Source organism: Pseudophryne corroboree, chromosome 4 (genome assembly GCF_028390025.1).
Source record: "Pseudophryne corroboree isolate aPseCor3 chromosome 4, aPseCor3.hap2, whole genome shotgun sequence".
Taxonomy (NCBI): Eukaryota; Metazoa; Chordata; class Amphibia; order Anura; family Myobatrachidae; genus Pseudophryne; species Pseudophryne corroboree.
In genome coordinates this window covers 893,878,277-893,890,208 of record NC_086447.1, presented here as the reverse complement: position 1 = coordinate 893,890,208, position 11,932 = coordinate 893,878,277, and the positions used below count along the sequence as shown (strand labels likewise).

Here is an 11,932-nt window from a genome sequence, read left to right as displayed (position 1 = left end):
CCCAGTCACAAATTTCCTGCAATGGCTCTCTTTCTTCATCCTTTACTATTTCTCGTGGAACAAGACAGGGTTGCCCTCTATCCCCCCTTTTATTCGCTATAGCCATAGTACCATTGGCGATTGCAATACGTAACTCAACTCTAGTTGAAGGGATAGCTATTCGTTCTAAACTACTCAAGATATCATTATACGCAGATGACGTGGTTCTCTTCCTTTCTAATCCAACATCCTCTCTTCCAGCTGTCCTAAACCTCATTTCCTCTTTTGGCTCCATTTCTGGCTATAAAGTCAACCTAGACAAATCAGTAATTCTCCTTATCCTTGGCCCACCCTCATATTTTCAATCACTACCTATTTTTCAGTCCTTTCAGGTTTCTCACTCCCCTATTAAATATCTGGGTATCCATGTATCAGCAGATTTAACAGATCTTTATAAACTAAACTTAATCCCAATCATTGCCAAGATTAAAAACTATTTAGACAACTGGACATCTCTACCCATCTCCCTCCTAGGCAGGATAGCAGCCATAAAAAGTGTTTTGTTTCCAAAAATGTTTTATGTAATGCAGATGCTGCCGATTAGACTTCTCACCAAAGATGTTAAAAATTTAAACTCTCTCTTTTCCCGCTTTCTTTGGCAAGGGAAACGTCCTCGAATAGCCTATACCAAATTACGACTGCCCCGTAAACATGGAGGCCTAGGCTTCCCTGACCTAGCCTTATATTCTAATGCTATATTTTTCCGTTATATCAGTGATTGGTTACTCGACACTAGTTCTTACACTGATAGTCAATTGGATTCTGCGTTATTCACTCCCTATTCTCCAAATGCCCTGCTGCATTCTAAATTGTCTGATATTCTGATTTTTATTAAAGAAAATCCCTTATTTATGGACACATATCGGTCCTGGACTATTATAAATAAGAAATTTCACGCTAATCCTAACTACTCCCCATACACTTCACTGTGGGGGAACCCTGCTTTCCCCCCTTCACTATCTAATATCTCTTTTCTTCAGTGGAAAGAGAAGGGCCTGACCTCGATAGCAAAAGTGTTCGACCCTGGTGGCAACTTACTCTCATTTGCCGACCTCCAATCCCGATTTTCTATTCCACCTCATCATTTCTATATGTACCTCCAAACACGTCATTACATTCAATCCCTACCCGCCCCTTCGACCGCAGACAATACGGTGTCAGCATTTACTTCTCTTCTTAAACTTCTCCCCTCTGTACAGTACAAAATTAGTTTATTGTATGAACCCTTGGCTTCCTTATCGGCCTCATCTTATTGGGAATCCTCTCTGCAGAAATGGTCCATAGACGTCCCTAGTATCAGCTTATTACCAGACCTAATTTCTCAATATGACACTTCCCTAAAATTTTTACACTCTTCTTATTTACAAGAAGTCCATATTAGAATGATACATAGAGCGTACATCTCCCCTGCTCAAAGGAGATATATGACAACCCTAGAAACCGGGGCCTGTATTAAATGCTCAATGTCTCATGCTACATTTATTCATTGCGTTTGGGAATGTGGTAAAATAAGAAAATTCTGGAACAAATTAATCCAACTAATCAATTCCATGTTCTCTTCTACTGTAATCCCTGACTCTTTAGCATGTCTTTGTGGAAATTTAAAACATTGGGATTTAGGCCCCAATAAGAAATCAAAACTCCGATTGCTAATTACGATTGTTACTGTTGCGAAAAAAATCATTCTCATTCATTGGACTCGCCATACTGCTCCCTCCTTATCGGAAGTCAAACACAAATTGTTACAAATACTATATTATGATAGACGCACTACTATGCCTGATATTGAACATGGAGTTGAAATTTTTTATCATAAATCGGAATATTTTATTAATATTTTAGACGAGCATTCGCAGAACCATATTCTTCAATTATTTGAAAATACTTCATGGAACTTACTTAGGAGACTTTCTACTGATACATGACTTTTGTCCTTGGTTGAAAATTTATTTATTTAAGTTTCTTCTGGCTACACTAGCCTGATCAAGATGGAACACCTGACTTCTGGTGACTGATTTTCCCTTTCCCCCTCTTTCCCGTCTCCTCTTCCCTTTTATGTTTGTTAACCCCCTGATTTTTATTTTGTTTTCATATGTGTCCAAAGTGGTTGCGACAATTCGCCATTTGACTGATTGTTGTCTTTTACTTTATCCTAACATGTACATTATGTTCTGACAGAATTGTGAAAGGGGATAGTATTATCGCCTTGGCTAATGACCAATATGATATTAAGATATTTTCTACTCTTCTGTCTTATTATTATATTTTCTGTATGTTTTGTTTTTTTTGTGTGGCTCATTTATTGCAATAATTTAAAATGACCACAATTCTTTTGAAAATTCAATAAAATGTATTAATTTAAAAAAAAAGGTCGAATTGAGATGACATTGAATAGCCCAGGTCGGATCCATTCTGACAACTTAATGTCGGAATGGATCCGACTTCAATTGAATATACCCCTAAGTCTCACCATAAAAGTTTTTGATCCTGGTGGCCTGATTTTGCCTTTTGAAACTCTATGCAACAAATATAATCTCCCTACCAGTCAATTCTTTATGTATCTCCAACTACGTCATTATATTTGCTCTCTTCCTACCTTTGGCCCAATCACTTCTGATAAAGACCAACTTCTTCCTCTTCTCAAAGCATCACTTACCTTCAAATATAAAACTTCTCCTCTTTATAACCGAATCGTAATACCAGAGTCTTCTACTTTTACACGTCTCTTGATTGACTCCTGGCATTCTGATGTTTTCGCCATGTCCCATCCTGACCACCTTTTTAAGCATTATATTACCACTTCTAAATTATTGCAATCTGCTTATTTACAAGAAGTCCATTTTAAGACGTTACATAGGATTTACATAGCACCTGCGTCACGCAAATACATGGTACAATCTGAAACGGGATCCTGTCCGAAAAGCAACGTGAAAGATGCAAAAAAAGGTCACTGCTTTTGGTCCGGGATACGGTCATTAGGATGACAACACTTAGGTCGACAGTCATTAGGATGACCACTATTGGTCGACATGCATTAGGTCAACATGGTCACTAGGTCGACATGTAGTAGGTCGACATGGGAAAAGGTCAACATGAGTTTTTAAAAAAAACTTTTTTTATTTTTTGAACTTTTTCATACTTTCCGATCCACGTGGACTACGATTGGGAATAGTAACCTTTGCCGAGCAAGGCAGTAGTGGTGCGAGGCACCTTGCCTGAAGCCATGCGAGGGGACACAGTGCACTAATTGGGGTTCTCCATCACTTTACGAAGAAAACGACACCAACAAAATTAACAAAAACTTATGTCGACCTTTATCAATGTTGACCTAGTACATGTCGACCTCATGACTATGTCGACCTAATGCATGTTGACCGATAGTGGTCGACCTAATGACTGTCGACCTAAGTGTGGTCAACCTAATGACCCATACTCTTTGGTCCTGTAGTAAAATTCAAAGATTCTGGAATAAAGTTTTTTTTATATAAACACGTTATATAACTCACATCACTCTCCTGATCCAAAGGCCTCTCTTTGCGTGAATTTTACAGATTGGAAACTTTGGGGGTCATTCCGAGTTGATCGCTCGCTAGCTGTTTTTAGCAGCCGTGCAAACGCTATGCCGCCTCCCACTGGGAGTGTATTTTAGCTTAGCAGAAGTGCGAACGAAAGGATCGCAGAGCGGCAACAAAGGTTTTTTGTGCAGTTTCAGAGTAGCTCCAAACCTACTCAGCGCTTGTGATTACTTCAGACTACTCAGTTCCTGTTTTGACGTCACAAACACGCCCTGCATTCGCCCAGCCACGCCTGCATTTTTCCTGGCATGCCTGCGTTTTTCCGAACACTCCCTGAAAACGGTCAGTTGACACCCAGAAACGCCCACTTCATGTCAATCACTCTGCGGCCAGCAGTGCGACTGAAAAGCATCGCTAGACCCTGTGTGAAACTACACTGTTCGTTGTAATAGTACATCACGCGTCCGCATTGCGCTGCATACGCATGCGCAGAAGTGCCGTTTTTTTGCCTCATCGCTGAGGCTCCATCCAGCATTTGGCTCCATCCAGCCCCTCACTTAGACATCATTCACCTCTGTTCTCTGAGCAAAAAATAACTGACTTCTTGCATTAATCAACTAATATACAGCATATTCAGGCTCTGAATCACTGAAGGGTCACTGCTCACTTCAATTTGCAAGAGCCATTCCAAAGGACACTACCCCCACAAGAAATTTACTTCAAAGGCCTCTCATACTGAGATCTTTCACACCTACACAACAGGAATTGAATTCCAACACCTCACCACAAGGCTGCTTTTAGTTTTGACTAAATCAGCCACAGAAAAAGCAGTTATTTTATTTACAGTATCACTTGTTTCAATTCTACCCATTGTATTAAGGAGCAGAAATAGGTTACAGCAACAACGATGATAGCGATTACAGTCTAAGATGGCGCCGCAGATGGCTGCCTCGGAGCTACGCAGCTCAGCCAAAATACCTGTTTCCCCTTGCCCTTGTCTACCCCACCGGTGACCAAATACAGCAGGGAAGCCCTCCTAAGTTGGAGCGCTCCCGAGGTGCTTACCACACGTTCGGGCCCGTCGGCGGGCGGATCAGCGGCCCTCGCTGCCCTTGCTGCCCTGTGTGGCAAGGATGCAGACGTTGTGGACACCGAAGTGGATGACCGAGCGGCCGCGCCCCCCGCAGCCCAGGTGGCGACTGGCGGATGGATCACCGGCCCCGGAAAGAGAATGACGGAGGCCCTCATGTCGGCCCTAGTAGAAGGACCTGGACTCAGAGAAGAGGCTGTTGCGCAGGCGCCCTAGTGAGGTGGCGGCGGCGAGGGCACCGGTCTGCACTTCCCGCGATCCTGCTTTTGAATGTGCGCTCACTGGCAAACAAGTTCGACTAATTGTCCCTCCTTCTGGGCAGCGCAGAGTCAGGCATTACAGGGTCATCCGTCCTCTGCTTTACGGAGACGTGGCTGGACGACCATATTGCGGACAACCCGATGTCTCTGCCGGGCTTCAGTCTCTTCAGGGTCGATCGCTCCAAGGTTCTCTCAGGAAAAACGAAGGGTGGTGGCATCTGCTTCTACATCAACGACGGATGGTTCACCAATGTCACGATCATAGGCAAATCATGCAGCCCTCACCTGGAGATGCTGAGTATCAACTGCAACCCCTTCTATTCCCCCCAGGAATTTGCCTCTATTGTCCTTGTGGGAGTGTACATCCCCCCCTCGCCTGCGCGAACGAAGCCCTGCACCACCTGGCCATATGTATATCCGACATAGAACAAAAACACCCAGACTCTCTGCTTATAGTACTGGGTGACTTCAACAGAACTAACCTGAGCAAGGAGCTACCTAAGTACAAACAACAAGTCACGTGTCCCACTAGAGAAGGGCGTACCCTTGATCACTGCTACACTACCCTCAAGTCTGCCTTCCGGTCTATCCCGCGTGCTGCACTCGGCCTATCTGACCACTGCCTCGTCCACCTACTCCCTACTTATACACAGAAGCTGAGAGCAGTTAAGCCTGTCATTAAGACTGTTAAGAAATGGACCAATGAGGCCAAGATGAAGCTCCAGGCCTGCTTTGACTGCACGGAATGGGGGGTCTTTGAAGCCTCGGCAACCGAGCTGAATGACTTGACAGACACTGTCACATCCTACATCAGCTACTGTGAGGACATGTGTGTACCTACCAAGACTTACCGCATTTACAACAACAACAAGCCCTGGTTCAATGCCCAGCTCAGGCAACTTCGTCGAGCCAAAGAGGAGGCCTATAGCAGCGGTGACAGAGCACTATACAACCGTACTAGGAACTCTCTGACTAAAGGAATCAGGCTAGCAAAAAAGCGGTTCTCGGACAAGCTGACAAACGATCTCTCCACCAATGACCCCGTATCTGTATGGAAAGGAATGCAATCCATAACCAACTATAGGAAAAAATCAAAGTCCACCGCCATGCACCAAGACCTTGCAGATGAACTGAACCACTTTTATTGCAGGTTCGCAAAAGAAGTCCCCTGCAACCCAAACAATCACCTCTACGATGCCCCGAACACCGACTGCCAACCCCAGGCACTGCAAGTCACACAAGAAGAGGTGGAGGCATTGTTCAAAAGGGCCAAAACCAGGAAAGCTCCGGGTCCTGACGGAGTGTCACCATCTGCCCTAAGAGCATGTGCGGGTCAGCTCGCCCCCATATTCCCCAAGATCTTCAATAAATCACTGGAGCTACAGAAAGTCCCTTCCTGCCTCAAAAGGTCTACTATAGTCCCGGTCCCCAAGAAACCCACTATCACGAACCTGAACGACTACAGGCCGATAGCACTGACGTCTGTGGTCATGAAAACGTTCGAGCATCTGGTTTTGAATCACCTGATAACTGTGACTGGCCCCCAACTGGACCCCCTGCAGTTCGCCTATCGCTCGAATCGGTGTGTCGAGGATGCAGTCAACCTGGGCCTGCACTACATTCTACAGCACCTAGACATTCCTGGTACCTACGCGAGGGTCCTGTTTGTCGATTTCAGCTCGGCCTTCAATACAATCGTCCCCAGTATCCTCCACCCCAAATTACTTCGCCTAGGGGTCCCAGAAGCTACCTGTTCCTGGATAATAGACTTCCTGACAGATAGGACACAGGTGGTGAAAGCGGGGGAATTCACCTCTCAAGCGTGGTCCATTAGTACAGGGGCCCCTCAGGGGTGTGTCCACTCACCCCTGCTCTTCTCCCTGTACACAAATGACTGTACCTCAGAGGCGCAATCAGTAAGGATCATCAAATTCGCCGATGACACCACCGTCATCGGCCTCATCAAGGATGGGGACAAATCGGCCTATAGACGGGAAGTAGACCGGCTGGCCCAGTGGTGCATCCACAACAACCTCGAGCACACCCCCTCAAAACTGTCGAGATGATAGTGGACTTCAGGAAGAAGTCATCTAGTGCACCTCCGCTAACGATTGCTGACAGTGTGGTATCGCTAGTGGACTCCTTCAAGTTTCTAGGGACCACAATCTCCCGGGACCTTAAATGGGGGTCCAATGCTGACGCCACTGTTGGGAAAGCGCAGCAGAGGTTGTTCTTCCTCAGGCAACTAAGGAAGTTCAACATCCCGCAGAAGCTTCTTCTCCTCTTCTACTCCGCGATTGTGGAGTCGGTACTGTGCTCCTTGATACTCGTATGGTACAGCTCCGCCAGCGCGAGGGACAGATGCAGGCTCCAAAAGGTGGTCAGAACCGCAGAGAAGATCATCGGGGCCGACCTTCCCTCAGTCCAGGGCCTGTACTTGTCCAGAGCTAAAAAGCGGGCAATGAAGATATTAAAAGACCAGCTACACCCCGGCCACAGCATGTTTAACTTGCTTCCTTCAGGCAGGCGTTACAGGGCTGTCCCCGCCAGATCCACCAGAAGCCTCAAAAGTTTCTTTCCCCAAGCGGTCCGCCTGCTGAACTCCTGAACATTGACTGACTAGACGTACATGTAACTAACTTGTGTTCCTACGGTATACCTATCTGTGTAACTTTACTTGCCCCCCCCCACACACACACACCTGCTTACCTGTTACCTACTTGGCTGTTGTATAGCAAACCGAAGACAAATTCCTAGTACACGCAAGTATACCTGGCCAATAAAGCTGATTCTGATTCTGAATGCAGCTAGCGATCAACTCGGAATGACCCCCTTAGTTATAAAGGTAAACTACCAATACCTTTCCTCACAACTATTAATGACCATAGCGAAAAAACTCATTTTGATCCATTGGACGAAAAAATCATCTCCATCTATTCAGGAACTGAAGTGCAGAATGCTTCAAATTTTATGTTTCAATAGAAAGTCTATTCTTCTTGGTAGTCACACTCAGGTAATGAAATTCTTCCTTAAATGGAATTTCTTTATCAACAGTGTAGACTCTCACATCTGAGATCCTATTATCTGTTCACTGGGCCTAATTCTGAGTTGATCGCAGCAGGAACTTTGTTAGCAGTTGGGCAAAACCATGTGCACTGCAGGGGGGGCAGATGTAACATGTGCAGAGAGAGTTAGATTTGGGTGTGGTGTGTTCAAACTGAAATCTAAATTGCAGTGTAAAAATAAAGCAGCCAGTATTTACCCTGCACAGAAACAATATACCCCACCCAAATCTAACTCTCTCTGCACATGCTATATCTGCCCCCCCTGCACTGCACATGGTTTTGCCCAATTGCTAACAAACTTACTGCTGCGATCAACTCAGAATTACCCCCACTGTCCACTAATTTTAACTAAAATATCCAACTTGACTCTTATTACTACTCCAGGATGAGTAGGAGTTATACTGTAGGTAACTTTCAATACTGCTTAGAACTAGTATATATCTGTTGACTCTCCATTTGTTTCAACTAGGTTTCTAATGTTCATTTGTCATTTTTGCGTCCTGGTTACATTCCTCTTTATCGCTATTGTATATTTCTATACGCCTTCTGGAATTTTACACAGCCACTCACATTGAATTGTATGATTTATATATTAATGATATAATGTGATCTACAAAGGATTTTGTATAATCCGATCAGTATCCTGATAGTAACAGTATTTGACCTGTACTACCCTGTCTACCCCTTCCCGTCAGAGCCGGATTAAGGGGGGGTTCCTGGGGGTAAGTACCCCGGGTCCCCCTTTCTAAAAGGGCCCCCTGCCATCCGCCACAGGTCGGATCTTTACCGATCCGATCTGCAGCGCTCCAGGATCCCCTCGGCACTGGCAGGCATACTCGTAGCCGCCGGCGCCGCATAGATGTCAGGACAGGACAGCTGAGTGCAGCAGGAGGCGGAGGAAGTGGCCAGCCTGCTGCACTACCGCCGGGCGCCCACGTGCGATGCGCCCGGCACTCGTCCCTGCTGCTGCTGCCGGACTCCCGCGGTGCTCCTTGTTCTTTTTCCTGCCGCCGCCGGGCTCTCACATGGGGTGCATGGTGCACCCGGTTCCTGCCGCCGCCGGGCTCTCACATGGGGTGCACGGTGAACCCGGTTCCTGCCGCCGCTGGAGCCACACAATGAACTTACTGGTAGGCTTTAGTATTAAATCAAAAACATCGTATATGTTCCTCTCCCACCCTGCCCCCACCAATCACCCTGCATCTTCTCCCAACCTTGCCCCCCCCTCACCCTGTGTCTTCTCCTAACCTGCACACCCCCCTCACCCTGCGTCTTCTCTCAACCTGCACCCCCCCCTCACCCTGCACACCCCCCTCACCCTGCATCTTCTCTCAACCTGCACCCCCCCCTCACCCTGTGTCTTCTCCCAACCTGCACACCCCCCTCACCCTGCGTCTTCTCCCACCCTGCACACCCCCCTCTCACCCTGCACACCCCCCTCTCACCCTGTGTTCTATCTCACCCTGCACACCCCGCTATCACCCTGCATCCTCTCCCACCCTGCACACCCCCCTCTCACCCTGCACACCCCCCTCTCACCTTGCACCCCCCTCTCACCCTGCACACCCCTCTATCACCCTGCACACCCCCCTCTCACGCTGTCTCCTCTCCCACCCCTCTATCACCCTGCGTCCTCTCCCACCCTGCACACACCCCTCATCCTGTGTCCTCTATCACCCTGCACACCCGCTCTCTCCCCCTGCATCCTCTCCCACCCTGCACACCCCCTCTCACCCTGCATTCTCTCTCACCCTGCACACCCCCTCTCTCCACCTGCGTCCTCTCCCACCCTGCACACCCCCCTCTCTCCACCTGCATCCTCTCCCACCCTGCACACCCCCCTCTCTCCACCTGCGTCCTCTCCCACCCTGCACACCCCCCTCTCACCCTGCGTCCTCTCTCACCCTGCACACCCCTTCTCTCCCCCTGCGTCCTCTCCCACCCTGCACACCCCTCTATCACCCTGCGTCCTCTCCCACCCTGCACACCCCCCTCTCACGCTGTGTCCTCTCCCACCCCTCTCTCACGCTGTGTCCTCTTCCACCCTGCATACCCCCCTCTCACCCTGTGTCCTCTCCCACCCTGCACACCCCCCTCTCACCCTGTGTCCTCTCTCACCCTGCACAACCCCCTCTCACCTGGTGCCCCTCTCCCATTCTCTTCCTCTTTCCCTCTCCCCAATATGTCCTATTCACACCCTGCATCCCCCCTCTCACCTGGTGCCCCTCTCCCACTCTGCAACACTCTCCCACCCAGTGTCCCTATCCCCAATATATCCCTCTCCCACCCTGCATCCTCTCCCACCCAGTGTCCCAATACCCAATATGTCCCTCTCCCACCCTGCATCCTCTCCCACCCAGTGTCCCAATACCCAATATATCCCTCTCCCACCCTGCATCCTCTCCCACCCAGTGTCCCAATACCCAATATGTCCCTCTCCCACCCAGCATCCTCTCCCACCCAGTGTCCCAATACCCAATATATCCCTCTCCCACCCTGCATCCTCTCCCACCCAGTGTCCCAATACCCAATATGTCCCTCTCCCACCCAGCATCCTCTCCCACCCAGTGTCCCAATACCCAATATATCCCTCTCCCACCCTGCATCCTCTCCCACCCAGTGTCCCAATACCCAATATGTCCCTCTCCCACCCTGCATCCTCTCCCACCCAGTGTCCCAATACCCAATATGTCCCTCTCCCACCCTGCATCCTCTCCCACCCAGTGTCCCAATACCCAATATGTCCCTCTCCCACCCTGCATCCTCTCCCACCCAGTGTCCCAATACCCAATATGTCCCTCTCCCACCCTGCATCCTCTCCCACCCAGTGTCCCAATACCCAATATGTCCCTCTCCCACCCTGCATCCTCTCCCACCCAGTGTCCCAATACCCAATATGTCCCTCTCCCACCCAGCATCCTCTCCCACCCAGTGTCCCAATACCCAATATATCCCTCTCCCACCCTGCATCCTCTCCCACCCAGTGTCCCAATACCCAATATGTCCCTCTCCCACCCTGCATCCTCTCCCACCCAGTGTCCCAATACCCAATATGTCCCTCTCCCACCCTGCATCCTCTCCCACCCAGTGTCCCAATACCCAATATATCCCTCTCCCACCCTGCATCCTCTCCCACCCAGTGTCCCAATACCCAATATATCCCTCTCCCACCCTGCATCCTCTCCCACCCAGTGTCCCAATACCCAATATATCCCTCTCCCACCCTGCATCCTCTCCCACCCAGTGTCCCAATACCCAATATATCCCTCTCCCACCCTGCATCCTCTCCCACCCAGTGTCCCAATACCCAATATATCCCTCTCCCACCCTGCATCCTCTCCCACCCAGTGTCCCAATACCCAATATGTCCCTCTCCCACCCTGCATCCTCTCCCACCCAGTGTCCCAATACCCAATATATCCCTCTCCCACCCTGCATCCTCTCCCACCCAGTGTCCCAATACCCAATATATCCCTCTCCCACCCTGCATCCTCTCCCACCCAGTGTCCCAATACCCAATATATCCCTCTCCCACTCTGCAACACTCTCCCACCCAGTGTCCCTATCCCCAATATATCCCTCTCCCACCCTGCATCCTCTCCCACCCAGTGTCCCAATACCCAATATATCCCTCTCCCACCCTGCATCCTCTCCCACCCAGTGTCCCAATACCCAATATGTCCCTCTCCCACCCTGCATCCTCTCCCACCCAGTGTCCCAATACCCAATATATCCCTCTCCCACCCTGCATCCTCTCCCACCCAGTGTCCCAATACCCAATATATCCCTCTCCCACCCTGCATCCTCTCCCACCCAGTGTCCCAATACCCAATATGTCCCTCTCCCACCCTGCATCCTCTCCCACCCAGTGTCCCAATACCCAATATATCCCTCTCCCACCCTGCATCCTCTCCCACCCAGTGTCCCAATACCCAATATATCCCTCTCCCACCCTGCATCCTC

At 49.0% G+C, this 11,932-nt stretch overlaps 1 long non-coding RNA gene across 2 annotated transcripts in view; it reads left to right on the top strand.

Moving 5' to 3' along the window:
- Nucleotides 1–8,618: 8,618 nt before the first annotated feature.
- The window catches only part of LOC134911870 (uncharacterized), a 42,280-nt gene continuing 38,966 nt past the window's right edge, over nucleotides 8,619–11,932 (top strand). The window contains exon 1 of one of the 2 annotated variants that reach the window (XR_010176918.1): nucleotides 8,619–9,099. This is a non-coding gene — a long non-coding RNA (uncharacterized LOC134911870). The remainder of the gene's footprint in view (nucleotides 9,100–11,932) is intronic. The other variant, XR_010176919.1, reaches the window with a different exon arrangement.